The following is a 10,939-nucleotide window of genomic DNA, read 5'->3' as shown; positions in this document are numbered from 1 at the left end:
ACAAGTTAATTATACTAAATAAACTATTCTTACTAACAGGCTGTTTAAGTGGAATGACCTAACTCATTTCTCTCTGTCCCCCCCCCCCCTGTTATCAGAATAACCAAACACATCCCTTATTTCTGTGGAGTCTTTTCATTTTCCCAGAGGTGTTTTGTATCGACATCCATCATCATCAGTGCATTAGATGTGAGAATAGCGTTGCATTTCCATATCTTTTCTCCTGCTTTCATCTAGAAAACCCAAACGCCTGCAGCACTTGTTTATGCAAAAAGGCAAACCGCACAATTTCCTGTTGGTATTTGAGCGATAAGAGCATTATTATTTCTACAGAAAGAGTTCCCTCCCTGTGGAACTGGGCTGTTCCACGAAGCCGAGTTGTGCCGAGAGATGAGAGCAAAGCCCTGATTACCTCAGAGATAAAACCTTCGATGACCAGAGACTGCGCTGTGGGAGACGCGATGGTCCTGCGATCCCTGTGGGCCGCAGAGGGATCCCCACGTGTGCACGCACGCGCGCACACACACTACATTACACAGCCAGTGGTGTAGTCTATTGGGTATACGAGCAGCTGTTTCAAAATAACACCAAACAAGAACCACCATCAGGTTCAGTAAGTATCCAGCATCCACATATAAGTCAGAGCATGAAAGACTGATTATGTAACTGTATGTAACTGTCTAAATGTACATGTATTCTCAGCAACACGAGATGTGGAGCAGTCATTTACAGCTGGACTTTAACTGACAAACAGCACTCACAAGACAAATTTGTTTAAAATAAAGAAAAAAATAGTAAATCATTAACACACATTCAAAAAAAATAAAGTTTCAGCAATCAAGCGCAAAAAGCGGTGCAAACACAAATGCATTTTCTAAAGTGGCACGAAAGCAATGGCAGACTCTCAAACAGATCACAACATGAAACATAATTTGAATCGCATTTTTAAATGGGAAAGTGAATGTTATGTCAAAAAAAATAAAAATAAAGACCACACCACTGCACACAGCCTTTTGTTTTCTCGCTTAGATTAAGCGCTCTGTGCTTGCAGTTCATGCTGGCTACCACTAGGTGTTAGTAAAGCAGCACGAAAGCAGCAGCGTTTTCATTCTCTTTAACTGGGGGTCATCAAATGACGACCACCCACCAATCTCTATGCAAGTTGGATCCCAGTTTGAAAAAAAAAGACACTCGTGACTGTGTAGGAAAGGCAGGCTAAGCCACTGCTTCTTAAATGGGCCCTGTGGAAACGTTCCGTTTCAAACAGGAGACGCTTACATGCAGGGAAATATGAATATGGATTGGCAGTGATTGTTTATTTATTTATTTATGTTAAAGTCATTTTACATTTAGAAACTGGAATTGTTTTATGTCGGCTCATTTTATATGGAGTCTCGGGGTTAGTGATTAAATGTCAAACTAAATGTCACGCTTACATGTCAGAAGGGGGGAAAAAAAACCCATTCATTCCTCTGAAACGCAAGACAACACAACTGCGTAGTCGTCACCTTTTCGCTGGCACTCTGCTCGTTTCCTTTTTCTCTGAAAAAAAAAGCAATGCAAACGAGCAGCTGCTTCTTCTGATTCCCCCCCCCCATGTGGGGGAAATAAGCACACAACAGCATCAAAGTCTGCTGCTGCGGCGGCGGCGGCGGTGGCGGCACTGACGGGGGGGGAGTGTTGAGCCGGGAGATGCGTCCTCTCCACAGGAACACTCCAGAGACGTGTCCTCGGCGGAGACGACACTGATTCTGCTGCTTTGAGATGGAAAGGACAGAGTGCCGACGACATCACACGGCGCTCAACCCCGTCGGAGGCAGGAGATGCTGAGGGGAGACAATAAAGGCATCCGTGGAGAGAAAAAAGAAGAACAAGCCAGCAGCAGCCGCAGTGCTTTTTTTTTTTATTATTTAAAAAGAAAAAAAAGAAAAGCATTGAAAATGGGGGAAATGGCACCCCCAGGTGGTCTTTTCCACAAATGTCACCGCATGTAAATTCTTTTGTTTGGAGCCTCGGGTGGATTTCTTTACGTGTTGCGGAAGAAAGAAAAAAGTAAAGCAGATGTGAAGATGCACTTGTATGCTGTTCAATAATATACCAGACTAAACATGGTACTCATGTTCATACTCAACTCATATGCACTGTTTTAATGCGACATGTCTCAGGTTTTCAGTATTGTTGGAACCAAGCTGTTTGAGCAGCCCATCAAAAGCACACTTGGATTGGATTTTTTGATAATCCCAACCCTTGAGATGTCGAGGAGTCAAAAAAGAGGCAAGAATAAAGAAAACAAGGCTTTAATTTGAGATGAAGCAAAAGGTGATTACACACTTCAAAAGGTCTCCGTCACAACATTTTGTGCTTACGCTCCATAAAATCAGGAGTCTCGGCTGAAAAGCTGCACCGACGTGTAATTACCAGTTTGAAGGAAGTCTGTTTTGGAAATATCAAAGCACCGCTGCTCCTCCTCTTCCTCCCACCCTCCTCCTCTTCCCTCTGCACCATCATCTCATTCGCAGCTACACAGGAAACATTTTCCGGCGATAACTCCTGATTCTTGTGGGACTGATAATTTGATGGTGACAAGCCTTGATCGCACACTTGCTTGTTCCCTCAAATAGCTGATGTGCCCCTGGGGCAGTTAGATTAACTGTGATGGTGAGAACCTATGAACGCTGGACTCTGAGTGTGTGGTGTGTGTGTTCACACGGCAGTGAACACGGATGATTTTGCAGCGCTGTAAATCACTGTGGCAGAGCTCCGGCAGTGGTGTCTGGTAAAACACTGCAGTATGAGGAGGATTGTGCCGAGTCTCTGGCTGCTGACCAGCGAGTCTCTGCAAACAGGACACAAGACAAAAATAAATAAATAAATAGATTAAATCCCTCAACAAAAAGTTTAAAGATTAATGGAAAAGAAAGACTAAGGAAAACTGTGTGCTACTTTAGAAACAGACAGATGGATTCGAGTGAAAACATCGATACAAGTAAAATTGGACAGGGTAAAAAAAAAAAAAGATTTAGAAAAGAATGGTCTATTTTTTCTTTTTGCATGGAGTAATTTGTCCGAATTGCATTGACAAGTTATGTACTCTAATAAAATAGCCATTAAAATGCATCAAATAATACAAAAGAAAGATGTCTACAGATTCACCTGCTGCTGCTCCATTTCAACCATGATGGACAAGAAAATTGACCCACTCTTCGCACCGGTTGTTAGCCTGCAGCTCTGACTTACCACCTACTGTAAACTGGGAAGTGAGAGTTCCGCCTTTCACAACATTTTCTTTCTTGTTTTTTCTTTTTAATAATCTTCCTTCCAAACCTTTGACAGGACAGAATTTATATACATGGAATTTAAATGTGTGCATCTCTCTCTCTCTCTCTCTCTCTCTCCTCCATCATTTCCTTCCTTCCGTCTGCTTAGTAACATTTGCTGAGATGAAACTCGGGGGATTTTGAGAAGTTGATGTGAATTTGTGGCGGGCGGCTCCGAGTCCTCGTCCTCAGATCATTGTCACACGGTGTGAGGAGGAAGCCAACAGCCATCTTAGTGTCTCCAGACTGTCGGCTTTCGCCCGCCTAAGTGGGTCGGTGACAATCAAGACGCATTAGCGGTGAGATTGCGCAGACAGCTTGATGACCTCTCTCTCTCCTGCAGCCCTATAGCTCGCACAAAACGTGGGGATTAGCCGCTTTCAACTTACATTGTTCCCGTCGGCGAGCACCTTTCCAGCACCGCTGCAGAACAGACATGCGTCATGTGGAATATTTGAATGGGCTGTCAAAATAAAAATAAAAAGTCTTTAGACTTTACATGATGCGAAAGCTGGCAATTTATGTAGGAATAAGACCCTTTTTAAAATTGTGTTATTTAAAATGTTTTTTTTTTCTCTCATGTGTTTTACGTATAATAAGACCTACTGTGTTTTTTGGGTTTCTGCACATGATACTGAATAAAATCAAACAATTATGAAAGTCATTCCAGAGGTGATCCAGGACCAGGACACAGAGGCCGTTTCTGTAAATGAATTCAATTAGAGACTAAGTCAGTGTGCAACCTCAGAACAATACCCATTTGTTGCCACAGGGGGGTGCCAACAAATTTACAGTTTAAAGACAACATACTTTACTCACATGAGAGTCATCAGTATGTTCAAAATGGGGCTGGATCTATCAGAAACACTGGAAGTACACTGCAGCCTTTGAGAAAAAAAAAGAGTGAAGACCGATGCGGTGAGTCAGACTCACTGACAACGTGCACTGCAGCAGTGTGCACGTGTCCGCAGTCAAGGGAAGTCGGTACTCCCGAGTTTTTTTTCGTTTCATTGCCCAATGGGAGTTCAGGAAGGGGAGCAGCAAGATGCGGTTCACACGCACGCACGCATGAACACATGCACGCACTCCTGCCGTCAGAAATGATGTCTGACCTCTGGATGGAAGAAACGGAACGACTGTCTTGTAAACGCGAAGGCGTTTATTAAAGGAATATTTCATCACTTTTCCCCAAGAAAACAAGAGCAAACCCAGTTTTGTTCATCTTGCAGCAGCACTAATTATGAAAACATGCATCATTTGCTGAGAAGATGATCAATCCTTTTTCTCCACAAATTGATGAACCGACTTTCACCAGATCATCCCAGGTGTAAAATAATCCCTGATTAGATCAACAGCAGGAAAAACCGGCAGGTCTCTGGGGCGCAACGACCACAATCAATAACTGCTGATTTATATTCACACCTTTTGGGATGCGCGTATGCTTACACACACACACACACACACACACACACACACACACACACACACACACACACAAACGTTCTCCAGCTGGAATCGTCCATTATTACTTAATTCCTCTCATCTGATTGAATAATATTCAACCCTAACCAAGCCTCATTTCACTGTGACCAGGTTTAAATTAAATCTATTTCAATGCTGAAGACCATGGCAGTGTGTTTATTGGATGTTTATGGGTGATCTGTCATCTTAATTAATTTGGATTAGAACGTTCAGAAGCTGCAACTTGCAGAAGTGCAGCATCTGTTTCCTCACATTTTAACAAATTTAGAAGAATTTTAAGGGACTTTAAATCAAGCAGTTGATAACCAAACAAAAAGAAAGAAATTTAGTTTTTTTTTTGTAAAATTATATATCAAAACCCATGTTTTGTTCCATTTTTGCTTTCCCGCAGAACATCCCAGAGCCTCCTCACAAATCTGCAGACATCCTATAAAAGATCCCGAGTGTAAACGCTGGTGCAGTTTGCCTTCCCACAGCTGTCACGCATCGCTGCTGCTGACTCTGAGGAGCTTGAGTGAAGGAGAAACTGAGCTACAGTGATGATGAAAGAGCTGAAGTTGCTGTTGTAGGCTGGAACAAGTCCCTAACCTAAACCCTAATTCAATGCAAGACGATGGGGTGAAATTTCAACTTTGACCTAGAGACATGGGGCAACTTGCTTTTTCATCAGGAGCCCCAAAAAAGCGCCCATGCCAAATTTGGGGCTTCTAGGACTTGATTAGACTTGCATTGAATTAGGGTTGACGATAAGGCTGAAGCTAGGGTTAGGGTTAGGGTTCCTCAAGTACTAGAAGCCCCAAATTTGGTGTGGGCGCTTCTTGGGGGCTCCTGATGAAAAAGCAAGTAGCCCCATGTCTCTAGGACAAAGTTGAAATTTCACCCCATAGACTTGCATTGAATTAGGGTTGACGATAAGGCTGAAACTAGGGTTAGGGTTAGGGTTCCTCAAGTACTAGAAGCCCCAAATTTGGTGTGGGCGCTTCTTGGGGGCTCCTGATGAAAAAGCAAGTGGCCCCATGTCTTTAGGACAAAGTTGAAATTTCACCCCATAGACTTGCATTGAAATAAGGTTGAAGCTAGGGTTAGGGTTAGGGTTCCTCAAGTACTAGAAGCCCCAAATTTGGTGTGGGCGCTTCTTGTGGGATCCTGATGAAAAAGCAAGTGGCCCCATGTCTCCAGGACAAAGTTGAAATTTCACCCCATAGACTTGCATTGAAATAAGGATGAAGCTAGGGTTAGGGTTAGGGTTAGGGTTCCTCAAGTACTAGAAGCCCCAAATTTGGTGTGGGCGCTTCTTGGGGGCTCCTGATGAAAAAACAAGTGGCCCCATGTCTCTAGGACAAAGTTGAAATTTCACCCCATAGACTTGCATTGAATTAGGGTTGACGATAAGGCTGAAGCTAGGGTTAGGGTTAGGGTTAGGGTTAGGGTTCCTCAAGTACTAGAAGCCCCAAATTTGGTGTGGGCGCTTCTTGGGGGCTCCTGATGAAAAAGCAAGTGGCCCCATGTCTCTAGGACAAAGTTGAAATTTCACCCCATAGACTTGCATTGAAATAAGGCTGAAGCTAGGGTTAGGGTTAGGGTTAGGGTTCCTCAAGTACTAGAAGCCCCAAATTTGGTGTGGGCGCTTCTTGTGGACTCCTGATGAAAAAGCAAGTGGCCCCATGTCTCCAGGACAAAGTTGAAATTTCACCCCATAGACTTGCATTGAAATAAGGATGAAGCTAGGGTTAGGGTTAGGGTTAGGGTTAGGGTTCCTCAAGTACTAGAAGCCCCAAATTTGGTGTGGGCGCTTCTTGGGGGCTCCTGATGAAAAAGCAAGTGGCCCCATGTCTCTAGGACAAAGTTGAAATTTCACCCCATAGACTTGCATTGAATTAGGGTTGACGATAAGGCTGAAGCTAGGGTTAGGGTTAGGGTTAGGGTTAGGGTTCCTCAAGTACTAGAAGCCCCAAATTTGGTGTGGGCGCTTCTTGGGGGCTCCTGATGAAAAAGCAAGTGGCCCCATGTCTCTAGGACAAAGTTGAAATTTCACCCCATAGACTTGCATTGAATTAGGGTTGACGATAAGGCTGAAGCTAGGGTTAGGGTTAGGGTTAGGGTTAGGGTTCCTCAAGTACTAGAAGCCCCAAATTTGGTGTGGGCGCTTCTTGGGGGCTCCTGATGAAAAAGCAAGTGGCCCCATGTCTCTAGGACAAAGTTGAAATTTCACCCCATAGACTTGCATTGAAATAAGGCTGAAGCTAGGGTTAGGGTTAGGGTTAGGGTTAGGGTTCCTCAAGTACTAGAAGCCCCAAATTTGGTGTGGGTGCTTCTTGGAGGCTCCTGATGAAAAAGCAAGTGGCCCCATGTCTCTAGGACAAAGTTGAAATTTCACCCCATAGACTTGCATTGAAATAAGGCTGAAGCTAGGGTTAGGGTTAGGGTTAGGGTTAGGGTTCCTCAAGTACTAGAAGCCCCAAATTTGGTGTGGGCACTTCTTGGGGGCTCCTGATGAAAAAGCAAGTGGCCCCATGTCTCTAGGACAAAGTTGAAATTTCACCCCATAGACTTGCATTGAATTAGGGTTGACGATAAGGCTGAAGCTAGGGTTAGGGTTAGGGTTAGGGTTAGGGTTCCTCAAGTACTAGAAGCCCCAAATTTGGTGTGGGCGCTTCTTGGGGGCTCCTGATGAAAAAGCAAGTGGCCCCATGTCTCTAGGACAAAGTTGAAATTTCACCCCATAGACTTGCATTGAATTAGGGTTGACGATAAGGCTGAAGCTAGGGTTAGGGTTAGGGTTAGGGTTAGGGTTCCTCAAGTACTAGAAGCCCCAAATTTGGTGTGGGCGCTTCTTGGGGGCTCCTGATGAAAAAGCAAGTGGCCCCATGTCTCTAGGACAAAGTTGAAATTTCACCCCATAGACTTGCATTGAAATAAGGCTGAAGCTAGGGTTAGGGTTAGGGTTAGGGTTCCTCAAGTACTAGAAGCCCCAAATTTGGTGTGGGCGCTTCTTGTGGGATCCTGATGAAAAAGCAAGTGGCCCCATGTCTCCAGGACAAAGTTGAAATTTCACCCCATAGACTTGCATTGAAATAAGGATGAAGCTAGGGTTAGGGTTAGGGTTAGGGTTCCTCAAGTACTAGAAGCCCCAAATTTGGTGTGGGCGCTTCTTGGGGGCTCCTGATGAAAAAGCAAGTGGCCCCATGTCTCTAGGACAAAGTTGAAATTTCACCCCATAGACTTGCATTGAATTAGGGTTGACGATAAGGCTGAAGCTAGGGTTAGGGTTAGGGTTAGGGTTAGGGTTCCTCAAGTACTAGAAGCCCCAAATTTGGTGTGGGCGCTTCTTGGGGGCTCCTGATGAAAAAGCAAGTGGCCCCATGTCTCTAGGACAAAGTTGAAATTTCACCCCATAGACTTGCATTGAATTAGGGTTGACGATAAGGCTGAAGCTAGGGTTAGGGTTAGGGTTAGGGTTAGGGTTCCTCAAGTACTAGAAGCCCCAAATTTGGTGTGGGCGCTTCTTGGGGGCTCCTGATGAAAAAGCAAGTGGCCCCATGTCTCTAGGACAAAGTTGAAATTTCACCCCATAGACTTGCATTGAAATAAGGCTGAAGCTAGGGTTAGGGTTAGGGTTAGGGTTAGGGTTCCTCAAGTACTAGAAGCCCCAAATTTGGTGTGGGCGCTTCTTGGGGGCTCCTGATGAAAAAGCAAGTGGCCCCATGTCTCTAGGACAAAGTTGAAATTTCACCCCATAGACTTGCATTGAATTAGGGTTGACGATAAGGCTGAAGCTAGGGTTAGGGTTAGGGTTAGGGTTCCTCAAGTACTAGAAGCCCCAAATTTGGTGTGGGCGCTTCTTGGGGGCTCCTGATGAAAAAGCAAGTGGCCCCATGTCTCTAGGACAAAGTTGAAATTTCACCCCATAGACTTGCATTGAATTAGGGTTGACGATAAGGCTGAAGCTAGGGTTAGGGTTAGGGTTAGGGTTCCTCAAGTACTAGAAGCCCCAAATTTGGTGTGGGCGCTTCTTGGGGGCTCCTGATGAAAAAGCAAGTGGCCCCATGTCTCTAGGACAAAGTTGAAATTTCACCCCATAGACTTGCATTGAATTAGGGTTGACGATAAGGCTGAAGCTAGGGTTAGGGTTAGGGTTAGGGTTAGGGTTCCTCAAGTACTAGAAGCCCCAAATTTGGTGTGGGCGCTTCTTGGGGGCTCCTGATGAAAAAGCAAGTGGCCCCATGTCTCTAGGACAAAGTTGAAATTTCACCCCATAGACTTGCATTGAAATAAGGCTGAAGCTAGGGTTAGGGTTAGGGTTAGGGTTAGGGTTCCTCAAGTACTAGAAGCCCCAAATTTGGTGTGGGTGCTTCTTGGAGGCTCCTGATGAAAAAGCAAGTGGCCCCATGTCTCTAGGACAAAGTTGAAATTTCACCCCATAGACTTGCATTGAAATAAGGCTGAAGCTAGGGTTAGGGTTAAGGTTAGGGTTAGGGTTCCTCAAGTACTAGAAGCCCCAAATTTGGTGTGGGCACTTCTTGGGGGCTCCTGATGAAAAAGCAAGTGGCCCCATGTCTCTAGGACAAAGTTGAAATTTCACCCCATAGACTTGCATTGAATTAGGGTTGACGATAAGGCTGAAGCTAGGGTTAGGGTTAGGGTTAGGGTTAGGGTTCCTCAAGTACTAGAAGCCCCAAATTTGGTGTGGGCGCTTCTTGGGGGCTCCTGATGAAAAAGCAAGTGGCCCCATGTCTCTAGGACAAAGTTGAAATTTCACCCCATAGACTTGCATTGAATTAGGGTTGACGATAAGGCTGAAGCTAGGGTTTGGGTTAGGGTTAGGGTTAGGGTTCCTCAAGTACTAGAAGCCCCAAATTTGGTGTGGGCGCTTCTTGGGGGCTCCTGATGAAAAAGCAAGTGGCCCCATGTCTCTAGGACAAAGTTGAAATTTCACCCCATAGACTTGCATTGAAATAAGGCTGAAGCTAGGGTTAGGGTTAGGGTTAGGGTTAGGGTTCCTCAAGTACTAGAAGCCCCAAATTTGGTGTGGGTGCTTCTTGGAGGCTCCTGATGAAAAAGCAAGTGGCCCCATGTCTCTAGGACAAAGTTGAAATTTCACCCCATAGACTTGCATTGAAATAAGGCTGAAGCTAGGGTTAGGGTTAAGGTTAGGGTTAGGGTTCCTCAAGTACTAGAAGCCCCAAATTTGGTGTGGGCACTTCTTGGGGGCTCCTGATGAAAAAGCAAGTGGCCCCATGTCTCTAGGACAAAGTTGAAATTTCACCCCATAGACTTGCATTGAATTAGGGTTGACGATAAGGCTGAAGCTAGGGTTAGGGTTAGGGTTAGGGTTAGGGTTCCTCAAGTACTAGAAGCCCCAAATTTGGTGTGGGCGCTTCTTGGGGGCTCCTGATGAAAAAGCAAGTGGCCCCATGTCTCTAGGACAAAGTTGAAATTTCACCCCATAGACTTGCATTGAATTAGGGTTGACGATAAGGCTGAAGCTAGGGTTAGGGTTAGGGTTAGGGTTAGGGTTCCTCAAGTACTAGAAGCCCCAAATTTGGTGTGGGCGCTTCTTGGGGGCTCCTGATGAAAAAGCAAGTGGCCCCATGTCTCTAGGACAAAGTTGAAATTTCACCCCATAGACTTGCATTGAATTAGGGTTGACGATAAGGCTGAAGCTAGGGTTAGGGTTAGGGTTAGGGTTAGGGTTCCTCAAGTACTAGAAGCCCCAAATTTGGTGTGGGCGCTTCTTGGGGGCTCCTGATGAAAAAGCAAGTGGCCCCATGTCTCTAGGACAAAGTTGAAATTTCACCCCATAGACTTGCATTGAATTAGGGTTGACGATAAGGCTGAAGCTAGGGTTAGGGTTAGGGTTAGGGTTAGGGTTCCTCAAGTACTAGAAGCCCCAAATTTGGTGTGGGTGCTTCTTGGAGGCTCCTGATGAAAAAGCAAGTGGCCCCATGTCTCTAGGACAAAGTTGAAATTTCACCCCATAGACTTGCATTGAATTAGGGTTGACGATAAGGCTGAAGCTAGGGTTAGGGTTAGGGTTAGGGTTAGGGTTCCTCAAGTACTAGAAGCCCCAAATTTGGTGTGGGCGCTTCTTGGGGGCTCCTGATGAAAAAGCAAGTGGCCCCATGTCTCTAGGACAAAGT

Source organism: Nelusetta ayraudi, unplaced genomic scaffold (genome assembly GCF_046127955.1).
Source record: "Nelusetta ayraudi isolate G7.1 ecotype Tasmania unplaced genomic scaffold, CSIRO-AGI_Nayr_v1 ptg000072l, whole genome shotgun sequence".
Classification (NCBI taxonomy): domain Eukaryota; kingdom Metazoa; phylum Chordata; class Actinopteri; order Tetraodontiformes; family Monacanthidae; genus Nelusetta; species Nelusetta ayraudi.
Note: the sequence above shows the minus strand (reverse complement) of the source record.